Raw genomic sequence first — 23325 nt, 5'->3', positions numbered from 1 at the left:
ATATTAACACTGAAGGACCGATTCCTTTGGATGTGATGATTAAAAACATACTTTCCAAACTGATATATTTTTGTTTCAAGCGGTCATTATACGTAAACGTGTTGTCTTTCCTATATACTGATGTCATCGTGTGATTTGTCAAAGTCTCATCTTTGTTAAACCTAATGAGCCTAATTTTTATTTTGATCAGAGTAGATTATACCCAGTGAATTGTTAAGACTTGCATTTCAATATCATTTAGTTTATTTTTTTCTTCATTTTGTTCATCTGGTTTGTTATTCTTTATTATAATGGAACTTTTCTTTAACTTTCCAGCTGCTTAAATAGTTAATGTAATCAATCACACGTATTACCCAAATGCTGTATTTGGTTTTCATAACAGCAGTCATACGCACATACACGCATGCGTCATATGGGAGTGATATCCAAGTTTAATTAGATTGTCAGCAATATACGTGATATTAATGGTCTAACACAGGCCAAACGGCTCCGCCCACTACAGTAATCGCTTACTCTCCCTTTTGTATGTTCACCCATACCAACTGCAAATAAGCGTCACCAGTCGGTCCCTAACACTATCATATCCAGCACGTTTCAAACCAAACGTGCTTCTTTTCTAACGTGGCGTCATATTTGCTTGGGCGAGTCTATTGTTTCCGGACAATGGATGCGATGGAGTTCGCCGTCCTCGATAACCTTTGAACAATAATTGTATAAATTTCAGTAACATTGGGAGTTGCATCCATTAGAAATGCATGTTATGCGAGAGTTGCATTTTTTAATTAGTTAAATTCTTATTAGAAATATTAAAACTAGACACTGTAAATATTGGATGTAGATAACAGTTATTCTTTTCTCGTGAAAATGGACTATTCTAGAAACCGGAAAAGGACTGTGAGCAGTATGTGTGGTCGTTTACAGGTATAACCTCTGTATGTGCTTTATTGTGGATTATCTTATATACCTCTGTTGCATTATATCAAAATATACTGATGTGTTTATTAGGAAGGTTTGGTTTTCTTTATAAACAGTCATCTGAGCTATGAAAATCATCAAACACAATTTTAGTGCCATGTATTGTATTTTTGTTCCGTTTTGCCAGAGTTGCGGTCACTACGGACATGCCAAAAATAAGGGCCATTAGTTTAAGTTTGATCTAATAAAGCGTTTAAACGTTAGTAGCTTAGTAATAGTGGACAAATAGTGGTTGATCAGATGTTTAATTGTCTTGCTGCTTTTAGACAGGTCATAGAAATGTGGCTCCTAAAAGTTAGTTGAGAATCAATAACTACTCCAAGGAGTTTCACACAGTCCTTACATGGTGTTTCATGACCTTTTGTAATTAAATTGGAGAAATTTTACCCCTGTTTGCCCATAACAATGGCGTGGAATTTCTGAGGGTTTGCATGCATACCATATGCTGGGAACCAGTCGGTATCTTGTTCTCATTTTCTATTGTTGGGATCCTTATGGATGAAAGATCTGGTGTTGTCATCGTCTTAAAGATGCTGAGATGTTTGTTTTGTGAAGTAGAATTTTTTTAATGGGGAGGGGCTTATTCATAGGATCCGAATTTTCTTTTTTGGTAGATTGAGATTATCCATGCTTCCTTAAGACGATCGGGAAATTTACCTTGGTCGATACAAGTATTAAAGAATATGCTAATTAATGAGCATAATTTGAAACGTTTTGGATGTTGTCGATATCTTTGTATCAATGCATGCTATAATTAGAAAATTTGTTCAGGCACTACATGTTACAATTTGAAACTTTGGTATTGTTCAGGTGGTTGATGAATGTCATAAATAACTGTTATGGCAGGATAAATAACAATGTTACCTACAAGTTCAATTTTAATTCAGGAGTGTTGATGTTGTATTCGTTGAAAATTTCACACGCAAAATATTTTGGTCCGTAATCAGGGCATTATGTTTAATCAGAAGGATGTAACCGTCTGAACTTTTAATTTGTTTAATTGTAAGCCAAACGTCCTTAGATAGCGCCACTAGTATACTCTGTTATAAAACGAGAAATGTGTATATTTTTGGGGGAGATTTAAAGAAAGTTTTTATTTCGATACCAAAATGATTATGGGGTTGATTTAAGTTTGAGTGTTCACAGCTATTTCGTTATTTCGATGTGCATCTCACATAAATTTGCTAGCTCTGCATGACAGTTTTCAGAGAGGTAATGATTGTAAACTGTTCTTATTTTTCATTAGGTCTGCTGGTCATAATAAACCAGAGTAGCTTATGGGATGGTATGTTGTATGTCGTCAGTCCGTTAACACAAACTGCTATCGCTACTCCTACACTACTCGGAGGTTTATCAGGAAACTTTTCGCCAATATTTATCTCAACTGAATTGAGCTGCTCTAACATTCAATGCGGTCGCTATTGTAGCCATCTTTAAAATCTTGTTATTCCTAGTCCTCCTGAATGGATGGTTATATCAACATGAAGTATCATTCAAATACTTCTTATGATGTCTAGTTGGTCCTTGGTAACAAAGGGGATAGTCTGATGTCTAATATGGCCGCCATAGCGACCATTTGAAAAATCTTCTGATAGCTACTTCTGAACGGTAAGTCATATTAATATGATGTTTTTACCAGACAACTTGCTATGATATTTACTTGGTCCTATTTGAAAATGGTTCCAGTTTTATATCCATTTTGGCTGCCACAGAGACCATTTGAAAATCTTGTTGTAGTTACTCTTGTGATATGAATGGTCATATCAACATGCAGTTGTCTCTGAAAGACTTCCTACAGTGATTAGATGATCTTAAATGAAACAGGTGCCACTCTTTTCTCCAGCTTAGAGACCTCCGGACAGACAAGTCATATTGTCATGGTGTGTTTATGAGAAGATTTCTTTCTTAGTTAGTCCTAACTGAAAATGAACTGATCGGATAGATAATATGACATCCACAATGGCCATCACGTAAATTTTTATATCGATACTCCTCCTAAAAGGATGATCATTTAAAAAGGAATCTTTCACTAACATGACTTCTTATGGCTTCTAGTTGGTTTAGGGTTAGTCTTAATATAATTAGATTTAAATGTCACTCAGCTGTTCTTGGTATTAGAAGCAGCCAGACATCCCACACTGGATTAAAACTTATATACACCAACAGCTGGTTGACGTTATGCCTTTACTAGAGTTTATGTTCTATGAGAAAAATACTTACGGGGCAGTCGTGTCTCCTCTTCACGAATGTCCTGATGTCTTGTAAGTAACAGGTACTATAGACAGATTACAAATAAGATTACAGTTGGTCCTAAGGAAAATGGTTTCAATCTGATGTAGAATACGGCCACCACAGGGGCCATCTATATGATGTAGAATACGGCCACCACAGGGGCCATCTATATGATGTAGAATACGGCCACCACATGGGCCATCTATCTGATGTAGAATACGGCCACCACATGGGCCATCTATCTGATGTAGAATACCGCCACCACAGGGGTCATCTTAAAAATCTTGTTATTGCTACTATTTCTGATCGAAAATTATTATTATTATGGGTTTCACCAGAAGACGTCTCATGATGTATAAATGGTCTAAAAATTAAATGATTCCGATCCGGTGCCAAATATGGCTGCTACAACAGCCATCTAGATTATATTGTCACTACTTCTGAATGGATGGTTTTATTAGCACGTGGCTTATACTTAGCAACTTCTTATGGCGTCTAGTTGGTCCTTATGGTGCCATCAGCCTTTCAATATGCCTGCCACAGGTGCCATCATGAAAATCTTGCCATGACCTTTTATTCTGAATGAATGTTCATATCAGCATGGTGTTTTACTGAAAGACTTCTAACAATGTCTAGTTGGTCATAACTGAAAATGGACCCTATCCGACTTTCAATATTTACTACCACAATGGCCATCTTAATAATCTTGTTATCACACCTTGTACTAGATGGCTGGTATATAACATTATGCTTTCACCAAAATACTTCTTCTTACGATGTCTAATTGCTACTAAATAGAAATGGTGCCAAACTGATATGTAATATGGCCACAGTGGTATCCACCTTGAACATCTTGTTAACTTTACTCCCTCCAAAATAGAAAGCCATACATGGAGTTTCCACCACAAGACTTCTAATGAAGCCTTGTTGGTCCTAAATGAAAATGGTGTCAAGCTTACATCCAAGTTGTCCACCACGGCAGAATGCACCTTCAGAATTAGTCATGTCGACAACGTGAACATTCCTTTGTGTAATGTTAATGTCAGGCAACACTGTTGTACTTTGAACAGAATGAAGTTAGAACCATTTAACTTTCAGGACCATCTTAACCATGCTGAATTGAAATTTGCTACATTACTTTTGGTGCAAGGCCCAATTAACCCATGGACTTTTGGAGCAAGGCCCAATTAACCCATGGACTTTTGGAGCAAGGCCCAATTAACCCATGGACTAATAAAGATGTTGCCTTATGCCCTCATATTGTATGGGTCCACCTTTAGACCCTCTATACCATACTGAAGTAACAGCTGAGCGACCTTTTCTCCTATTAGTCTTTGACCCCCTCATAACCTTCATCCTGCCCTGTTTTGGAATTATATGCTTTCTTTGGTTTCTTGTTCAAATGTTAAGACAATATTTTACTGTAATTTTAGGACAATAATCTGTAATAGATTTAACAATTCCAAGGGCCCTTCCTGTAAAATATGTGTGTAGACATTCAGCAAAAATGTCCACGCAAAGACTGCAGTTCATGGTGACGGTATGCATCTGCCAGAACTTCTGACAACAGGAAATACATTTCTCCAAAAATATGAAAAGTATCTGTAGCGGCCTTTCGTTTTACAAATGTTACACAGGTAAATGGCGAGCTTAACAAATATATCGTGAAATATCTGCTTTAAATGAGCTAAATTCGAACCGAAACAAATGTATGCGAATATAAATTACATTATTATGATAATGTATGTTTTTGTTCGGTAAAATTATGAAATATCACTATAAACAGTTCCTTATAAAACAAGTTATAAATGGCATAATGGCAATAACCTTCCTAGACTGCAACAGAAGACAGACCTTACGCTTTGGAAAGAATGACGGACGAACACAAAAAACTGTACTCCGTTTTGTTGCGCTTACCTTATTCGTCGCAGGTAAGAATGTTTTTTATTTTCTTTCCTTCGGTTGTTCGTCAAACCAAGATTGAAACACCGTACCTGTAAAGAAAAAGAAGGAAAGTGAAAATGAAAATAGAATTTAGTGAAGGTACTCTTTTTTTTTACATAGATTTACGAATGAAAACGAAGTTCTCATAGTCATATATCATGGATACTGACAGCGTGTTATTTGGAGATTGAAATCCTAGCAACCATATAAATATCTTCGGTATTCAGAAAACAGCGAGTACTAAATGTTTTAAGAGAAAATAATGGAAAAACTATGGACACTTTGAACATCCAAACTTGAAATGTATGGAATTCTTACTGAACAGGGCGTCTACGCATTTCACTTTATAACTGATTATAAAAAATATATTGTCATATTTCTTTTCTTTTGACGATGACGTTCAAGATGAAGCAAGAGTCAAAATTTAGCATACATTTTAATTCCATTTAGTAAATAAAGTATGTAAATATATCATTAACAAGCCGAATGAGACATGGCGAGTGTGTAATTCGTTTTAAAATAAGTAAAGCCTTCAATTTCGACTTTTATATTTCAGATAAGATCATCAGATAAATAGTGTGTAGAAATGTTCGGAAGGAATAGACAGCAGATACGGTCTTTTGTTTATTTATAGAGTTACGTAAAGTAATCCTAAAGTTGCTTTGGGGACATATTGGACAAGGGATAACCCGAACCTGAGTGCAGTTGTCCATATATGTTTGCTTTTCCAGTGTATTCCTTTCCTTTTATTCCCCCGATGACAACCGGTCGAAAATAGATTATCATTACTGATGGCACCATATTCAGATTGTAGCTATATCTAAAACTCTTAAGAAAATTGACTGGACTGTAACCCGGGATAGATTGAGAAATACATTTGTTGAATTCCACTCGACCACACAAGTTGCGTTTGCAACAAGTATTCAATTTCGTGCCAGAAATGCACTCGTATTTAAAGATTTGGCGACTGAAACCGTCGCCATCATTATCAGCACGTGAGAGACCGGATATCTCTACAGTGGATAAATGCGGTAAAAAACAGGCTATGTCTACACGTGTCAGAAATAGGTCCACGGTGGGTTAAGAAGGCATAATGACCTGTTGTAATGTGAAACTAAATCTGTGAGATTTAGATCAAGGTCATTAAGTTCATTGACCCTGTTTTTATTTTATGGTGTTATGTGTCTTGGTTACTGTCATTGAAACTCTCTTTGTATTGTCAACGGGGCTCATGGGTACTGCCACTGAGACTTCCTATTGTTAATATCTGGGTATTTTCTCTCTCTCTCTCTCTCTCTCTCTCTCGGTATCGTCAAGAAGACTCTGGGTATTATCATTGTAGCTCTCCGGGTATTGTCTATGAATGGGTCCCACGGGTATTTTCAGTGGATCTCTCTCTCTCTCTCGATCTCTCTCTTGGTTTTTAAATGCACGAACATAGTTAACTGCACACACTTTTTCATGTGTGGATGTCTCTGGTTAAATTAAAGGTGGAGAAAAAAAAATCTGTTTGACAGGGTGATGTCGACAAAATGGGCTTGACTACTGAAGCAGTGTTCTATGTTTGAATCAGCTTATTTACTTTTGTCATACTTAATTACCTTTGTCATACTGATAAGTCAGATGCTAAACACTGATAGTGCATTCAGTATTTAGCGACATTTTTAAATCTCCACATCATTTCTTTCCATAACAATGAGAGAGAGAGAGAGAGAGAGAGAGAGAGAGAGACTGTAATTGAAATAGTATTTTCGTCTAATGGTCATAATACAATGTGTTATTAATCGATAATGGAGTATATTGCCTGAAAACTAAGAGAAGCTTAAATACATTACTAATTAATCTGAGCTCGTCGATGTCTGGTAAAAATTCAGAGATAATGAAGGATATACTTCGAGGGGGTTTATCTGTTAGCATTTCGAGGGGGTTATTAGTACTTCTAGGGGGATGAAATATTAGTACTTCGAGGGGGTTTAAATATTAAAACTGAGTAAAAATATATATTTTTTATTTCCAAGAGAACTCTCAGATATTTTAAATGCAGATGGAACATAACCGATCATTACACATACTTTAATATAGTATCATTGCACATGCAGTAATATAGTATCATTGCACATACTTTAATATAGTATCATTGCACATACTGTAATATAGTATCATTGCACATACTTTAATATAGTATCATTGCAAATACTGTAATATAGTATCATTGCACATACTGTAATATAGTATCATTGCACATACTGTAATATAGCATCATTGCACATACTTTAATATAGTATCATTGCACATGCAGTAATATAGCATCATTGCACATACTTTAATATAGTATCATTGCACATACTGTAATATAGCATCATTGCACATACTTTAATATAGTATCATTGCACATACTGTAATATAGCATCATTGCACATACTTTAATATAGTATCATTGCACATACTGTAATATAGTATCATTGCACATACTGTAATATAGTATCATTGCACATACTGTAATATAGTATCATTGCACATACTTTAATATAGTATCATTGCACATGCTGTAATATAGTATCATTGCACATACTGTAATATAGTATCATTGCACATACTGTAATATAGTATCATTGCACATACTTTAATATAGTATCATTGCACATACTGTAATATAGTATCATTGCACATACTGTAATATAGTATCATTGCACATACTTTAATATAGTATCATTGCACATACTGTAATATAGTATCATTGCACATACTGTAATATAGTATCATTGCACATACTGTAATATAGTATCATTGCACATACTGTAATATAGTATCATTGCACATACTGTAATATAGTATCATTGCACATACTGTAATATAGTATCATTGCACATACTGTAATATAGTATCATTGCACATACTTTAATATAGTATCATTGCACATGCTGTAATATAGTATCATTGCACATACTGTAATATAGTATCATTGCACATACTGTAATATAGTATCATTGCACATACTTTAATATAGTATCATTGCACATACTGTAATATAGTATCATTGCACATACTGTAATATAGTATCATTGCACATACTTTAATATAGTATCATTGCACATACTGTAATATAGTATCATTGCACATACTGTAATATAGTATCATTGCACATACTTTAATATATTATCATTACACATACTTTAATATAGTATCATAGCACATACTTTAATATAGTATCATTTCACATGACATTTAATCAGATACACACTAAAACATCCAAAAACAACAGAGTACGTATAACACTGTTAGCTTCATATTGATAATTCCAGTCACTGAACGTCACTGATGTATACAACAATGTATTTTAGATTCTATATTAATGCTGTTGCAGGAAAGATGTTTTCTGTGACAGAAAAAGAGATTTGAAAAAAAAATATGCCAACTTTGTTTGAAATCTAGCCAATTCTGGTGAAGTTATCTTAGAGAAACCAAAGTATGTAGGACGAGTTAGGGGACCATAACACTTCTAAGGAAAACTAAACTCATGTAATTCTATGAGAAAATGGCCATACTTTTGTATCAGACTGTGGTCATGATCGATGCCAATTACTAGCCTGGTACACTGACTTTCCATGTGCTTCGTGCACAAGGCCAGGCATGCACTGTTGTAATGTCCGATACCCGATGAGAAGATTCGAGATGGCGGAAGTGATGTGATGTGATTTGGATTTTTAACGTAGCTTTAACAATTTTTCAGTCATATCGCTACGATGTCTGCAATGTGGCAGTTTACAGTGATGTCTAGTACTGGGGCATCATGCCGCAGACATGTAGCATGATGTCCCACCCAGTCACATTATCCTGACACCAGGCCGACCAGTCCTAACACTAACCTCTTAATGCTGAACACCAAACGAGGCAGCTGTTAGTACCATTTTTGCAAGTCTTTGGTATGACTCGGCCGGGGATCGAACCCACGACCTCCCGCGTCCGAGGCGGACGTTCTAACCACTAAGTATTAAGTACAGAAATGGGTAGGCAATACAGAAATAGTATTAAATCACTTATTTCCAGCAACTTCGCCACTGGTTTTTCCGTTGTATTAGTCATAGCTGTGTCAATTAAAGAAGTACTGAGTGTTTGCTTGAAGTGTCACTATACAGTACTGTCATTTTCAGACAGTATATGTGAGTTGAGGAGGGGGGGCTATAGTGAAAGATTGCGAAATCGTATTGCTGTGCTTTAATTGTGTCAGGGATGCTTTATTTAAATGAAAGTTGCATCGATTTTTGTTTTGCCGTTTTGTTTTGTTTTTTTTTTTTTTTTTTTTTTAGATTAAGTTTCAAAATTTAAAATATACCGATTATACTGTCATGCAGCATTCTTGTATTATAAAATGCATTACTGGAACAGATAATGCAGTAGGGGTGCGTGGGATTAGGTTGGCAATGCCATAGATTCATATTCATGCGATGCAATTTCGAGAGATTTCCATTTTTCCATTTCTATCTTGTTTATAAACATGCTATTTTGCTAGTGACGATGTGATGTCTACACTTGGGAATCTGGATAAGTCAAGTATTGATATTAGTGTTACATGAAATATATACTCAGAGAAAAGATCTATATCTAAACTCACTGATTCGTTTTGACAGATATATTTTTAGATGTCAATACGAAATTGTAGCATAATATGTTGAAAGTTCCTGAGCTAAAATCAATTTTAAATTATATTAGAATATGTTAATGGTTCCTGAGCTAATATCAATACGAAATTGCATTAGAATATGTTGAAGGATACCTAAGTTTTTGCGATTTTAAATACTCCAAACGTATTTTACAAAGGATTGGTAAAAATATATAATTGTAAACAAACATTGTTGTGTGATTTATAAAATAACTAATGAATTTATTTAGACCTCTTCAAAAATACCTATAATTATTAGTAGTCTTATATAAGGGGTGCTGTGTCCCAAAACCCTATTTTGAACTTGACAAGATGATTCTTCCCCCCTCTATTGCCCCCTCAAGTTAGTCTCAACAACTACGAAAACAACTTTGTAGAGGCAACAGCGTCTACTTCATACTCGTTTACTCGTCGAGAACATGCCACTGAGTCGTCGCCTTTGGCAAACAAAAAAGGGTTCGATCCAGAAACACCCACTATATAAGACTATTCATATATTTCAGACAAAATTTTACTCTGAAATTGCTGACAATTTTTATATCTGATATTTCACACAAAATTACTATACCTAACATTCACACAAAATTACTAGATATTTCTCGAGATATCTTTAACGTCTCAGTTTTTGCAATAGCATAACTCTCATCATCATGACACACAAATACATATTGATTTTACCGATGATAAGAGAATCAGGTTCTAATATCTGTATAAAGTTTCCACGAGAAACTATTGTTTTATTAACGTAACATTTATTTTTAGCTCATCATCTACTGGAATTTTTTGTGTATTTGTTTTGCGATATTGAATTATAAAGATTGTCAATAGTTTTAACGAGCTCTTTTGTGATCATAGCAAGTTTCTCAAAATATTCCGAATAATCATTGCAAAACCAGACAACTTTATCTTGTTTCTATTTTTGAAGTACGTGCTATACTTTCTCGTTGTTAAGCACAATCGTCATATGCTTACCCTGAAAGAGAATTCTCATTTTTAGTGTGGTATCTTTTACTGTAATATTTTCCATTGTATTTCATATTTCACACAAAATTTATCAAGTACTATTTTCCATATTTTACAGCTCTGTTTGGTATAATATCAACAATAAAATCGTCCGTTTTGTTGTTGTTGAGTTTAATTATAGTAGCGTTCGCACAATTGTGCATGTGCCACTTTTGTCTGACTGCACCTCAGCCTGCTAGTTGCTCCTGGGGAAGGGGATGGTGCCACCTCCCCCAGGCTTTTATGGATTCAAGGAACCCTGATAGTTTGGCCTCAATCTGTGGGTCCATAAAGGTCCCTACAGTTGAATGGTTGGCTGTCATTAGTGGGAAGGAGAGCTCGGGAACGGTCCTGCTTGCTTTACATCGCTGGTTTCTTGTTGCATTTGCCTGTTGTTTGTTTTTTTTTTGTTTTGTTTTTTTTCGAGATTTTTTTTTTCTTTCTTCAAAATGTTCTAAAAGGAGGGGGAATGTTCTATGCTGTTTATAGAGGTTCTTAGTAGATATCATGTATGAAGAGAGATTTTCAAAGTTATTATGGTATTACTATTCGAGGTGTTTAGGGTGTGTTTCCTACGTTATGTTATTTATAAGATTTTAGATATTACCTCTTTAAGTTATTTATTAATTGATGTTTTTAGAGATTGAATGTTATTTATACTTTATTTAGCAAGAGACCGGAGTCCTAGCCGATTACACGGTTCGTTAAGGACATCTAGGACATCCGATTTTGCGGTTTCCTTAGTTTTTTTTATAGGTGCTTCGTAAGTGAATTATTTATTAATACTTTTATAAAATTGAATGATATGTTATGGTTTTTTATGGTGGCTTCTAAAGTTATTTAGCTAGTTACTGGGTCTTTTGGTTTTGTGGGGATAGTAATTATATTTTGTTCCTAAGTCCTGCTGAGTCTATGAATTGATTGATATTTTTATATGCTGATTGTTTATTTTTTATTAGAGTCCATAAGTAACTCTGGGTATGTGTGTGGTGATCCAATCTCTTTTTGGTTTTTGATAAATATTTTCCGAGCGGGTTGATATTTTGGGCATATATTGAATACGTGGTGTAGATCTTCGGTGGTGTGGCAGTTAAAGCAGTTAATGGTTGGTGGTTTGGGTCCTATAAACCTTCCAAAACTGCTTGCTAGTTTAGTTTTTCCAGTTATTATCCTGTTTATGGTTTTCTGTTCTAAATAGGAACCTGTAGGTAGCTGTATGTTCCTATCTACGTTTTTTTTTTGTTTCATGGTGCTTTTTACCTTTTGTGGAGGAGTTCCAAAAATCTTGCCATGTTTGGTCTATATATGTTTGTGCGAAGCTTATTGCTTTTGTAGAGCTATAGTTAAGCTTGACAGAGTTTTGATCTCCTAGTTTGGTTTGTGCAACTTTGTCTGCTGTTTCGTTGCCAGAGATTCCAATGTGCGACGGTATCCACATGAGCTCGACTAATTGATGTGCTGTGGTGATATCGTCGATTAATTGGCATGCTCTGTCGAGGAATTGTTCCCTAGAGTGTGTATTGCGATTTTGGATCGACTTGATAACGCTTAGGGAATCGCTTATAATGACTGCTTTAGGTATTTGGTTGTCTTTGATCCATTGTAGTGATTCAAGTATAGCCCAGAATTCAGTGGTGTAAATGGAGCAATAGTCAGGTAATCTGGATCCCGTTTGTATATTGAATTCAGGGATGACTATTGCTGCTGCTGTTCTTGGTGGATTGTTTGTTTTTGATCCATCGGTATATATTGTAACATAGTCCGGGTATTTTTGGTTGATTTCGTTTACCAGTACAGGTTTTAGTAAGTTTTCTTGTCCTTCTTTATTGCCTAATTTGGTAGCTTCAATGTTAATCCTTGGTGGTTTTTGAAACCATGGTGATTTGTTCTGGTCTGTATTGTTTGTCACCTGTTTTTTTAGTAGAGGTATCTTTTATCTTTGTTCAAGGATTACTTTGCCACTTGGTGTGATAGGTATGATTTTGGGTTTGAAGACAACTTTGCACTTATTTATAGCTATTTTGGTGGGATGGTTGTCTGGGTGGGTATCTAATCGAATGGAGTATCGGAGGAGCAGTTCTTGCCTACGTAATTTGAAGGGTAGTTCTCCTGTTAGTGTTTGTAGTTCTTCTAATGATGTTGAGGGGAGTGTTCCTGTGCATAATAGCAAGGCTTTTCTCTGGATAGTGTCAAGTTTTTGTAGTACAGGTTGCTTATCCGAGTTATATGCTTGGCAACCGTAATCCAGTTTTGGTCTAATTAGGCTTTTATATATCGTGAGGAGGGTTTCCTGGTTGGATCCCCAGTCAGTCCCTGTGATGTTCCTGAGTAAATTGAGATCTTTGTTACAATTCTGGGTGAGTTGTTCAATGTGCTGTTTCCATGTGAGGTGGTTGTCAAAGAACATTCCTAGGAATTTTACTACTGTTACGTATTTGATTAATTGATTTTGTATATAGAAGTTTGGATAGACTAGGTTGTTATTTCGTTTGGGGGTGAATATGATTGCCACAGTTTTTTCATGAGATGTTTTGAAACCCCATTTGTCCGCCCATCTCCCTATGTTGTCTAGGCTCTGCTGGATTTCTTTAACTACTATGTTATTGGCAGGATTTCCATTCCTCCATATGCCACTATCATCTGCAAATTGTGACAAGTTTACTTTTGTGGAGGCTACATTGAGGTCAAGGTCGTTTACCATTAGGTTAAATAGTAACGGACTTATTACACTGCCTTGCGGTGTTCCATTTTCAAGTGAAAATTCTTCCGAATGGGTGTTGCCTATTCTTGTGGTAATTTTCCGGCCTGTGAGGAAATCGCCAATCCAGTTGAACAAGCGTCCAGTTATTCCAAATTGGTTTAATTTGGCCATTAGTCCATTGGTCCATACTAGGTCGAACGCTTTTTCTAGGTCTAAAAAAACCGCTATGAGGTTGCGATCGGTTTTCCTATGTGCGTTAAAAGCGAGTTTGATGTCTGTTTCCAATCTGAGAAGTTGGTCAGTTGTGGACCGTTTGTTCCGAAAGCCACATTGATTTATGGAGAGTAGGTTATTGGTTTCTAGGTGGTATTTTAACCTATTTGCGATTATTGTCTCCATTATTTTGCAAATATTGTTTGTAAGGGAGATGGGTCGGTACGAATTTATGTTGTTGGGATCTTTACCTAGCTTGGGGATTGGTATTACTATGGCCTGTTTCCATTTGGTGGGTAGTTGGCCTTTATCCCATATCCTATTAAAGAGTTTGATTATGGCTTTTGTTAAATTGATAGGTATTTATTTTGTAAATAATGTAACCTAACTGATCCTTACCAGGGGATGTTTCGTTTTTGGATCGTAGGGCTATCTTCCATTCATGTACTGTGATGTCGCTATTTAGGTGAGATTCTTTTGTTCCTTGGTCTTGAAACATTTGAGGTTGGGTTCCCTCCATTAGTTTTTTGTGTTCTTGAAAGTTTTTGGTGTGATTATTGTTGCTACTCATGTTCGAAAAATGCTTCGCTAGGAGGTCTGCCTTATCTTTATTTGTTATGGCATTTTTTATTTTTGGGGCTGAGGTAGTTGCTGTCCCTTTTATGGCTTTTATCTTGTCCCATATTTGTTTTGAGTTTGATTTTAGACTCGGTTTAGTGCAAAAGGTTTGCCATAGATTAATTTTAGCGGTTTTTATAGTTTGTTTTAGTGCTTTTTCTTTATCTTTATATTGCTGGAAGTAGATAAAATTTTTGGTGCGTTTATATTTATTTAAGGCCCTTTTTTGTCTTTATGTGCTATAGTGCACTGTTTAGTCCACCATTTTACAGGGTTTTTATTTTGGATATTAGTTGTCTTTGGTATGCATCGGTTATCTGCTTCTATAATTGTGTCTGTTATGTTATCATAATACATAAAAAAAATCGTCCTTGATTCGTAGTTCCTTTATCAGATCTAGCATAATAAACTTTTCAAGAGATAAGCTCGAAGTTGATCCAATATTTTATTATAAGTCGCTGTTGCTATCCTACAAGACACATTTTTGTTCTTACACTTTGGTTCTATTGTTTGTTGATCGCTGATAACGCAGTACCTGCAGTGCCACTATCAACAGTAATGGAGTTGCTATTCCTGCTGTTGTTAACTTAATCGGGATGTAGTTTAGCACGCTTATGATTCTGATGTAATATTTTCTGGCACGTCTGATATAAAAATATTTAAAAATCTGATAGTACGTTTAGTACTTGACCAACTCGTTACTGGCGTTGTCTGAGAGAATGGATGATATATGGTTGAAATCGATGTTTTTTTTCTTCTTGTCATTGCACAACTTTGTTGACAAATTTCGCAAAAGCAAACGTTTTCTCAGCAGCAGCTTTATCAACCAGATCACGAAATTTTTCTATTAACAGGATCAGCAAGAAAATGTTTATATTCATCATATGCCTAAGATGATGTATCTTTATACCTAACATCATCAAAAAATATTATATGGATCACAGTAAGTGGAGGATCACTACATCTACACTAAATTGCAACGACCTATGCTAGGTCGTCATTCACATACAACTGAAACATTGTCAAACCCGGGTAAGGACTTTCTGCGTTGACAACATATATTGGAAAGTAAATATACTTGTTAACCGTGTTAGCATCAGCGATAGTAAACTGTTGACTCGTTGAGATATAAACATACATTGCTCTGTACAGACTTGTCCCTGTGGTATTTTCTGTCGATCCCTCTAATCTCCAGTTGTTTATGCGGCCGACACCAGCATTTGATCTTCCTTGTAAATGAAACTTCCAAATTGCAATAGCATCAGGGCACTGAATTTTGATCCAAAAATTGCTTATTTCTCCATGCGTTGTCCACTCGGGACCTCCACATATACAGCTGTTAAACGAAAAAGCAACATTTCTATTATTTCCAGGATATTTGTTTGATGCTGTTGCAACTAAACTCAAGCGATTATCTGTCGAATCAACAAGATTTGGAATATAACCAACATTACTGCGAGCTCGTTTTGTGCTACCAACAACACTATCAACATAAAGTTTATGTACAATATATGATACAGAAATAGGAACGTATGTTGACGTTATTTATTTGCTACCATGTCGATGGCTCCTGTGATTGTACCTCCGGTTCGCTTAACGTAAAGAGCATCAGCTGATATACCTGCAACAGCTACTGCATTATTTGCTGCCACGTCGACGTAAGATTTGTTTGTTAGATGAAATGGAGATACTTGATAATATGTTGCTGTTATTTTATTTGATCCCATATTTAGCGTGCCAGCCATTAAGTCTCCCGATTTCGCTCTCGTATTGTGTTATAACCAGTGATCATATCATTGACGTAATTCTTGTTTGTGAGATCTGATGTTGTTGGGAACGCAGTTGATGTTAATATTGTTGACGTCCGTTCAATATTACCCGCCATGGTGTCGCAGGATTTTATCACAAAATTTTGTTTTACAAATTTTACATTTGTTACCAAGCTATCTTTTGACAGCGAAATATTATCGAGTTGTGTGTTGTATATCACTTTACCACCCTTTTCTAACGAACCTGTCATTGATCCTCCAGCAAGTTTTAAGTACGCTGTAAATGATCCTTTCATCTGATCATAGGATAATGCATCTGATTCTCCACTCAGAGAAATTCTGTTGGTAGTCCTTTTGTCTCACCACCTTTGACAAATGAAACAGTACCTGGTACAAAATCACCCAATTTATTTATTTTTAAATTTGCTACCGTATTTAGTTGATTATAACCTACCGCCTGTGTGCTATCAGCGTTGTTTAACGGATATGATGTGCTGATATGTGTTGTCTTATTATTGCTCATGTTGATGTTGCCGGTCATTGTTCCTACGGCAAGTGAAAGTTTTCAGATACAGCTGTGGTTAGTTGGTTATAACTAACGGCTTGACAGGAGGATATGTTGTTTCTAGATCAAACACTCGTCGTCCTGACATGGTAAGGTTGCCGGCCATTATATCACCAGATTTCTTGAGATAATTTGTTAGATCAACATCTGTTGTTGTTGCTATTGTTTCAGCAGATAAACCACTTACTAACGTACCTAATTTTGTGTAGCAGCTCATGTTATTGTAATTGCTGCTGCTTACAAAGTTTCATGCACATGTTATTATGATGAGCATAATAAACTTGAGCGTACAATCAATCCACAGAAGGACAAATATGAGTTGCTGAGCGAGTGCAAATAAAAATTAAAAAAATGAACTTGGTGCTGGCGAAGATATATTTGTTATAAGGACACCAGAGGATCTTGTTCCTGTTGCAGAACTGTACTCGGACGAACATAAGGTTATCGTATTTGATGTCATCCCTTTGAGCAATTCTGAAATGGACAAGATCAACTCTTACTTTTCTTTGTCACGAAATCGAAGATGTAATGCAATTTATCTTGTCCAAGGTTGTTTTATCAGAAGAAATACGGCTTGTTTTAAACTGTTTAACAGACTGGACAATATTGACGAGCAACAAATATCACGAGAACAATGCGGTGATGTTTCCAGAGATAAATTTGTTGAGCTGTATCATGAGGCCGCTCATGAGAATCAGTTTTTTCTTATTCAATAAACTTGCCAGAGATACCAAGCACATGTTCCGATGTGGAATTGACAGGTTCTTGGACTGTATAGAATTTTTCATTCACAATAATGGACAAGGTGCGGGAAAATTTTCTAAAGAAATATGTTGCTACAAGAGCTGCGTTTAATAACAAAGTTGAACAAGAACGTGCTGGACAGCAACAAACAGCAGAAGAAACTGCAAGACTCTTTAAGCTTATCACAGAGTCTGTACTTGGCAAGGAACTACGTGTTGATAAAGTATCACCGGAAGATCTAGAAAAACTAAAAGAAAAAGTTTTTCGAGGACTACTCGAAGAAGGACAAAAGAAAATTGCTGATGTTGAGCGATCTGGTGGTCCAGATGCACGACAAAATGAGATTTCACTGAAAATGAGAGAAAAAGAGTTTGTTATTTAGTAAGAAGATTGGAGAAAAACGAGAAAAACAAAAGATCCAAGGAAAAAGTAACATAAAATTATAAAACTATATTAACAGAAAACCTAGCGGAATACGAGAACGAGTTGATCGAAAGCTTGTTCAAGGTATAATTGGAGCAAAATATAAGCTCGGCTTTGGGATGCCTGGCAAGCTTGCTTCAGATACCAGTGGAACGCAGAGCGTTCTGGATCATGAGCTTCACAAACCTAAAAAAAAACGTTTCTTCGACGAAAACGCAGTCGATCATAACTGGACGATAGATCTCTACGATATGCAGAAGAATGCACATCCCAAAAGTAACAAAAGATACTTGTTGAACATTATTGACGTTTTTAGTAAATACGCGTTAAGCGTTCATGTTGCTGATAAAACTGGATCGACGATAACAAATGCGCTAGAAGATATTATTGTCAAGATGGAGCGAAACCAAATAAAATCTGGACCGACCATGGAGCAGAGTTTTTTAATAAGCGGTTCGAGCAGTTTCTGAAACAAAACCATACAAAAAAATGTTACCGGTAACGAAGGAAAGAGCGTTGTTGTCGAACGAGTTAATCGTACGATAAAAGAAAAGATCTACAAGCAGCTTACAGGAAGAAAAAAAAAACGAACAGATATATTGATGATCTGCAAGCAATAATATCAGATTATAATAACACTAAACACAGAACAATTGGAATGTCACCGAACGATGCTATTAAATAATCCGGTTCTTGCAAACGAGAACATATATCGCAGACAAGTTTAACGTTGGTGATCGTGTCAAAATTTCATTAACGAAAAAAACAATTGAAAAAGGTTTTACCCCGAACTGGTCTGAAAAAGTGTTTGTCATCGATAAGATTTTAACAACAATACCAGTAACATATAAGCTAAAAGTTCTTGCAAATGAAAGTGTCATAGGAAGTTTCTACGAACAGGAACTTCAACTAACAACACAAGGTATATTTGTTATCAAAAAGACGTGGTATTAAAAAGACCTGGTAATAAAAGTTTGGTCAAATGGCGCGGTTTCGGGGATAGTTTTAACAGTTGGATTCTAACCAGTGAAATCAAAGATCTTTGATTAGATCGCTTGCGATCCGATTATATCGTTGTAGATATTCTCGTATTTTAGCAGAAGAGACTTGAATTTAACGAGTCTACGCAACAATATTAAATGTTGTCTTCGATCTTCTGTAAAATCTGTTGATAAATTTAAAATCGTTTTAAAAATAAAATAACATTTTATATTTTTTTGACGATCGTAAACTTCAAGTTGTCTAATACGCATAAACGGCTTGAGCATCTCCCAAAATATCTAATGTTCTGTGAAAGTAAAATCAATTTTTTTATATCTTCTTTGCAAGGTGATACTTGACATCATATTGTGATTGCGCTGCAACATAAACTTGTTCCTGTTGAGGTATAATACCTTGTTCATCGGCAAGTTGATCATCATGTACAGGAAACAAATTCTAGATCAAACTCGGAGTGCTTTGCAATCCGGTGTAAAGTACCCTTATTAATCATTAGACCACTTGCGGTCTAGATATACCTTGTGTCATATGATCAAGATCATCTCGAAGATCAGACAATCGTTGAAACATCATATTTTATCAGCGACATTATTCTTAAAACTTTTATCTAATCGAAGCAATAAAACTGCCAAATGAAGTAAAAAGTATTGTGCGAGCTAAAAACTTAAAGATGAACGTGCTCTTTGACGCGGTTAGAATTTTTATGAGCAATGATAAAACGGATCTCAAGCATGTTAATCTTATCGTTCGATATGAGCCATACTCGTCTTTTGAGGTACTGTTTACAGATTATGAGGTATTGGAACATGAAAAAGATAAAAAGATCTTTGTCAGGTAAGACAGGGAAACTGTCACGAATGAAATGGGCCCATTGTTGCTTGACCAGAGAAAATCATTGAGATATATTTAGGATCGGTCTTTGATCAGCTAACTGGTTTGTTCCTCTAGCTAATGTTGTAAACACATATCAACTTGAAAAGGCTGTAATAAACACGTTTCGTGGTGACCTTAATGCGATGGCCCACTTCAAAGTCGAAAAAGAAAAAAGTCGGTTGCATGTTGAAATACGTTAAGATTTGGATCGAATACGACATAGAAGCTGTAAACAAATATGTTAAATGCTGCTTGACGAACAATGATGTTGCTGCTATACTAAACGATAAGTGAATATTGAAAGAAGACTCTTTCACCGCTCGTATTTGAGAAAGCGGATTTTGTACTGCCATCAGCGGCAGATTTTACTGACATTGGATAAATATTAAAATGTTTCGCTGCTGATGAGATTGAATGAAATAATGTTTCTTTCTCCTGTTGTAGAGTTAGTTGAAGCAGCAGGGGGGCGAATCGGACATTTGTCTGAATCGTCATTTGGCTTAATTAATACCTTCTGCACTCAGCGGATCCGGTGTCGTCAGCGCCTGGTAAAAAAAAAACGACGTCGTCGTCGTTGTCATCGTCGAGGGGCCAAATTGACAATTGTTCGGAACGTCATTTGGTTTAATTAATACCTTCTGCGCGCCGATCCTAGCGTCGTCAGCGTCGGGTAAACAAACGCGACGACCGCGTCGATGTCATCGCCCCCCCTGCTGCTTACAATTTAACCGAATATTTGGTCAAGTCCGATACGATATCGTGTCCGAGGATCATGTAAATTTATCGTTACAAATCCATGTGGGGTCGACTGAGCATGACTAAAAAAGTTTCGAAAAACATTAAAGTCCATGTCACCGCCGCACCATGTCTGCCAAATATTTCGTAGCGTGTGTGTATCAACGCCGTTGAATACAGCAAGAATATTACAGTTGTCTCTGATTACTTTTGGAATCTGAGTGTATCGTTGAGTGACATATATCACGTCAGTGTTTTTATGCCTGCCTCTGGAAAATATCCTAGCTGGGTTTTTTTGATTGTCTAACATAACATCATCGTACACGACTAGATTGTTAACGTCGCCATCAATATCATCGATACCTGGTGCATCATTGATATCTGTAATAAACTCGATGACATTTTTTTTAGCGATCGCTGATGCATTCTCGTTGAAATCTTTCAACACCTCGTAGCATCGTTGATCATCTACGCTAGGAGCAACCAAATACAACTTATCCCACTTCATCCATCTTATTATTAAATTAAGTAACAATTGCGTCTTGCCGGATCCAGATGGTCCGATGATAATCATCCGGATTGAGTTTGGTAACGCTGCAACATGCTTAACTGGTTCTCTTGTTTTAGTCGCTGAAAAGTCAATTATATTCATGTCTCTATACATAAATTATGGATCTATATTGTGTAAAGTGTAGAGTGCGTACTGGCACAAATGATATGACAACCGTTACAACAAGAAATAACAGATCGGCGCTTACTGGCAAGTGTGTACAATGCGGTATAAAGAAATTTAGATTTATTTCTATTAGACCCGGAGATGTTTTAAAAAAAAGCGAGGAGGTGATATTGCAGCCAAGTTATCAAAACTCCCCGGAACCCCGTGGGCAAAGTATCCAGGAGAAAAGCACCTTCCAGGATATAGCTACTGTGGCCCCGGAACACGATTAGATATTAGACTCGATGATCAAAATCAGCCCAAACCCGGTGAGTACCCAATAAACGCTATCGATAAGGCGTGTCATGCTCATGATGTTGCTTACTACAAAAGTAGCGATCTGCAACAGCGTCATATCGCGGACGTAAAATTAATTCACGCGCTAAATGCTATTCCTGATAAATCCTTCAAAGAAAAATTGGCCTCATGGTTGGTAAAATCGGCTATGAAAGGTAAATTAATGATTGGAAGCGGAGCTTCTCGCGCTGGTAATTGAAAACGCTAGCGTTTATAATAACAACATGGAATCCATCTATTATTCTCCGAGAGGATACTGGAAGGGGAAGGCCGCAATTGGTAAGCTTGCAAGCGCTGCAAAGGTAACAAAGGCCACTGCGGCTAATTGGTTATCCAAACAGGCTATATGGCAAATCTATCTACCACCGCCTAAACAAATCAACTTCTCGCGCTTTGATGTCAGCGTACCTAATGAAGTTCATCAGGCTTATATACTATTTCTGCCGCATGACAACGGTTACAAATACGCGCTAACCGTAGTTGATGTTGCGAGTCGATACAAACAAGCGGAGCCGTTAAAAACAAAGTCAGCAACTGAAGTGGCCGATGCGTTTGAGCGGATTTATCGAAGAGGTCCTCTGCGCTGGCCAAATCTATTACAAGTTGATCCCGGTAGTGAATTTCGCGGCGCTGTTTTATCAACGCTGAAACATCATAGCGTCGCGATACGACGAGGTCATACTGCGCTACATCGTGATCAGGCAATTGTTGAACGATTCAATCGGACTCTTGCTGAACGGTTATTTGGGTATCAATACGCGAAGGAATTCATCCAAGAAAAACGATCTCGTGAATGGGTCAAAAGGTTGCCAGGCGTAATTGCCGCGCTAAATAACGAGATTACCCGAGCAATCAACATGAAGCCCAGCGACGCGATTAAAGAAAAGTATATACCCGGAAGATCAAAAATAGATAGCGTTTCCAAGCCGATTCTTGGCGATGTCACTGTTAGATATCTGTATGAACCAGGAGAGCTTGAAGGCGGTAAAAAAAGAGCTACTGATCCTATCTGGAGTGTTACCACACATAACATATCAACGATAACACGATCAACTGGTAGACCACCGATCTACAGACTGGATCCAACTGCCCCACAGCGGGGGTTTACACGCGAGCAACTACAAGTGATACCTGACGATACTCAATTACCCCCGCGTGGTCTTAACTAGCGCCGTTGCGTCTATTGCACTCAAGACAGGTCAATCTCACATTGTTTTTGACATGACCGAGACTGTTATCGATCCTGTCCACGGTAAACTGGCGAGCGTCTTTATCCGAATAGCACCAACTCATTATACAATTACAACTCGCGCAGTGATTATTCTGTTGTTGTCGTAGCGAGATTATTAATTCGGCATCAATATCAAAACGCCGCTGTTTTTTTTTATCCTGTTGGCGGTAACCCGAGAGTTTTCTATCAATGACGCTTGCATCGATGGTGACTCCGTCGGTGACTCCGTCAACAACAATTCTTCGAAGCTGATTTATCCTCCGTACTCGGGACACTGCAAGATAGACTAGATTTGACCATTCGATGCGATTATCAACTATCCAAACAATTGTGTCCGTGATAGTTAGTCCCTGCGAGGAATGTATTGTCGTTGCGTATCCTAGCGTCCACGGGGATTTATCAGCACGTAGCGCGTCCTCGACGACGCTGATATCAACGAGCACAATATCATTCAGCACGAGAATTTGTTTTTTGTTCCCGACGCTGTCGGGCCCGGGATTTCAACTTCAATGTTCTGCCGCCGTGTGTCCGCGGGTCTATAACATAACGGCACTGGACGCGTTGGGAACTTTTCCTTATGCAACGCAAACAACTTCCGCTGAAGTGTGTCTCTGACTATCTTTCTACTC

This window comes from Sinohyriopsis cumingii, chromosome 1 (assembly GCF_028554795.1).
Source record: "Sinohyriopsis cumingii isolate HCF-2022 chromosome 1, ASM2855479v2, whole genome shotgun sequence".
Taxonomy (NCBI): Eukaryota; Metazoa; Mollusca; class Bivalvia; order Unionida; family Unionidae; genus Sinohyriopsis; species Sinohyriopsis cumingii.
The sequence above is the reverse complement of the archived record's forward strand: the minus strand, read 5'-3'. Positions refer to the sequence as shown.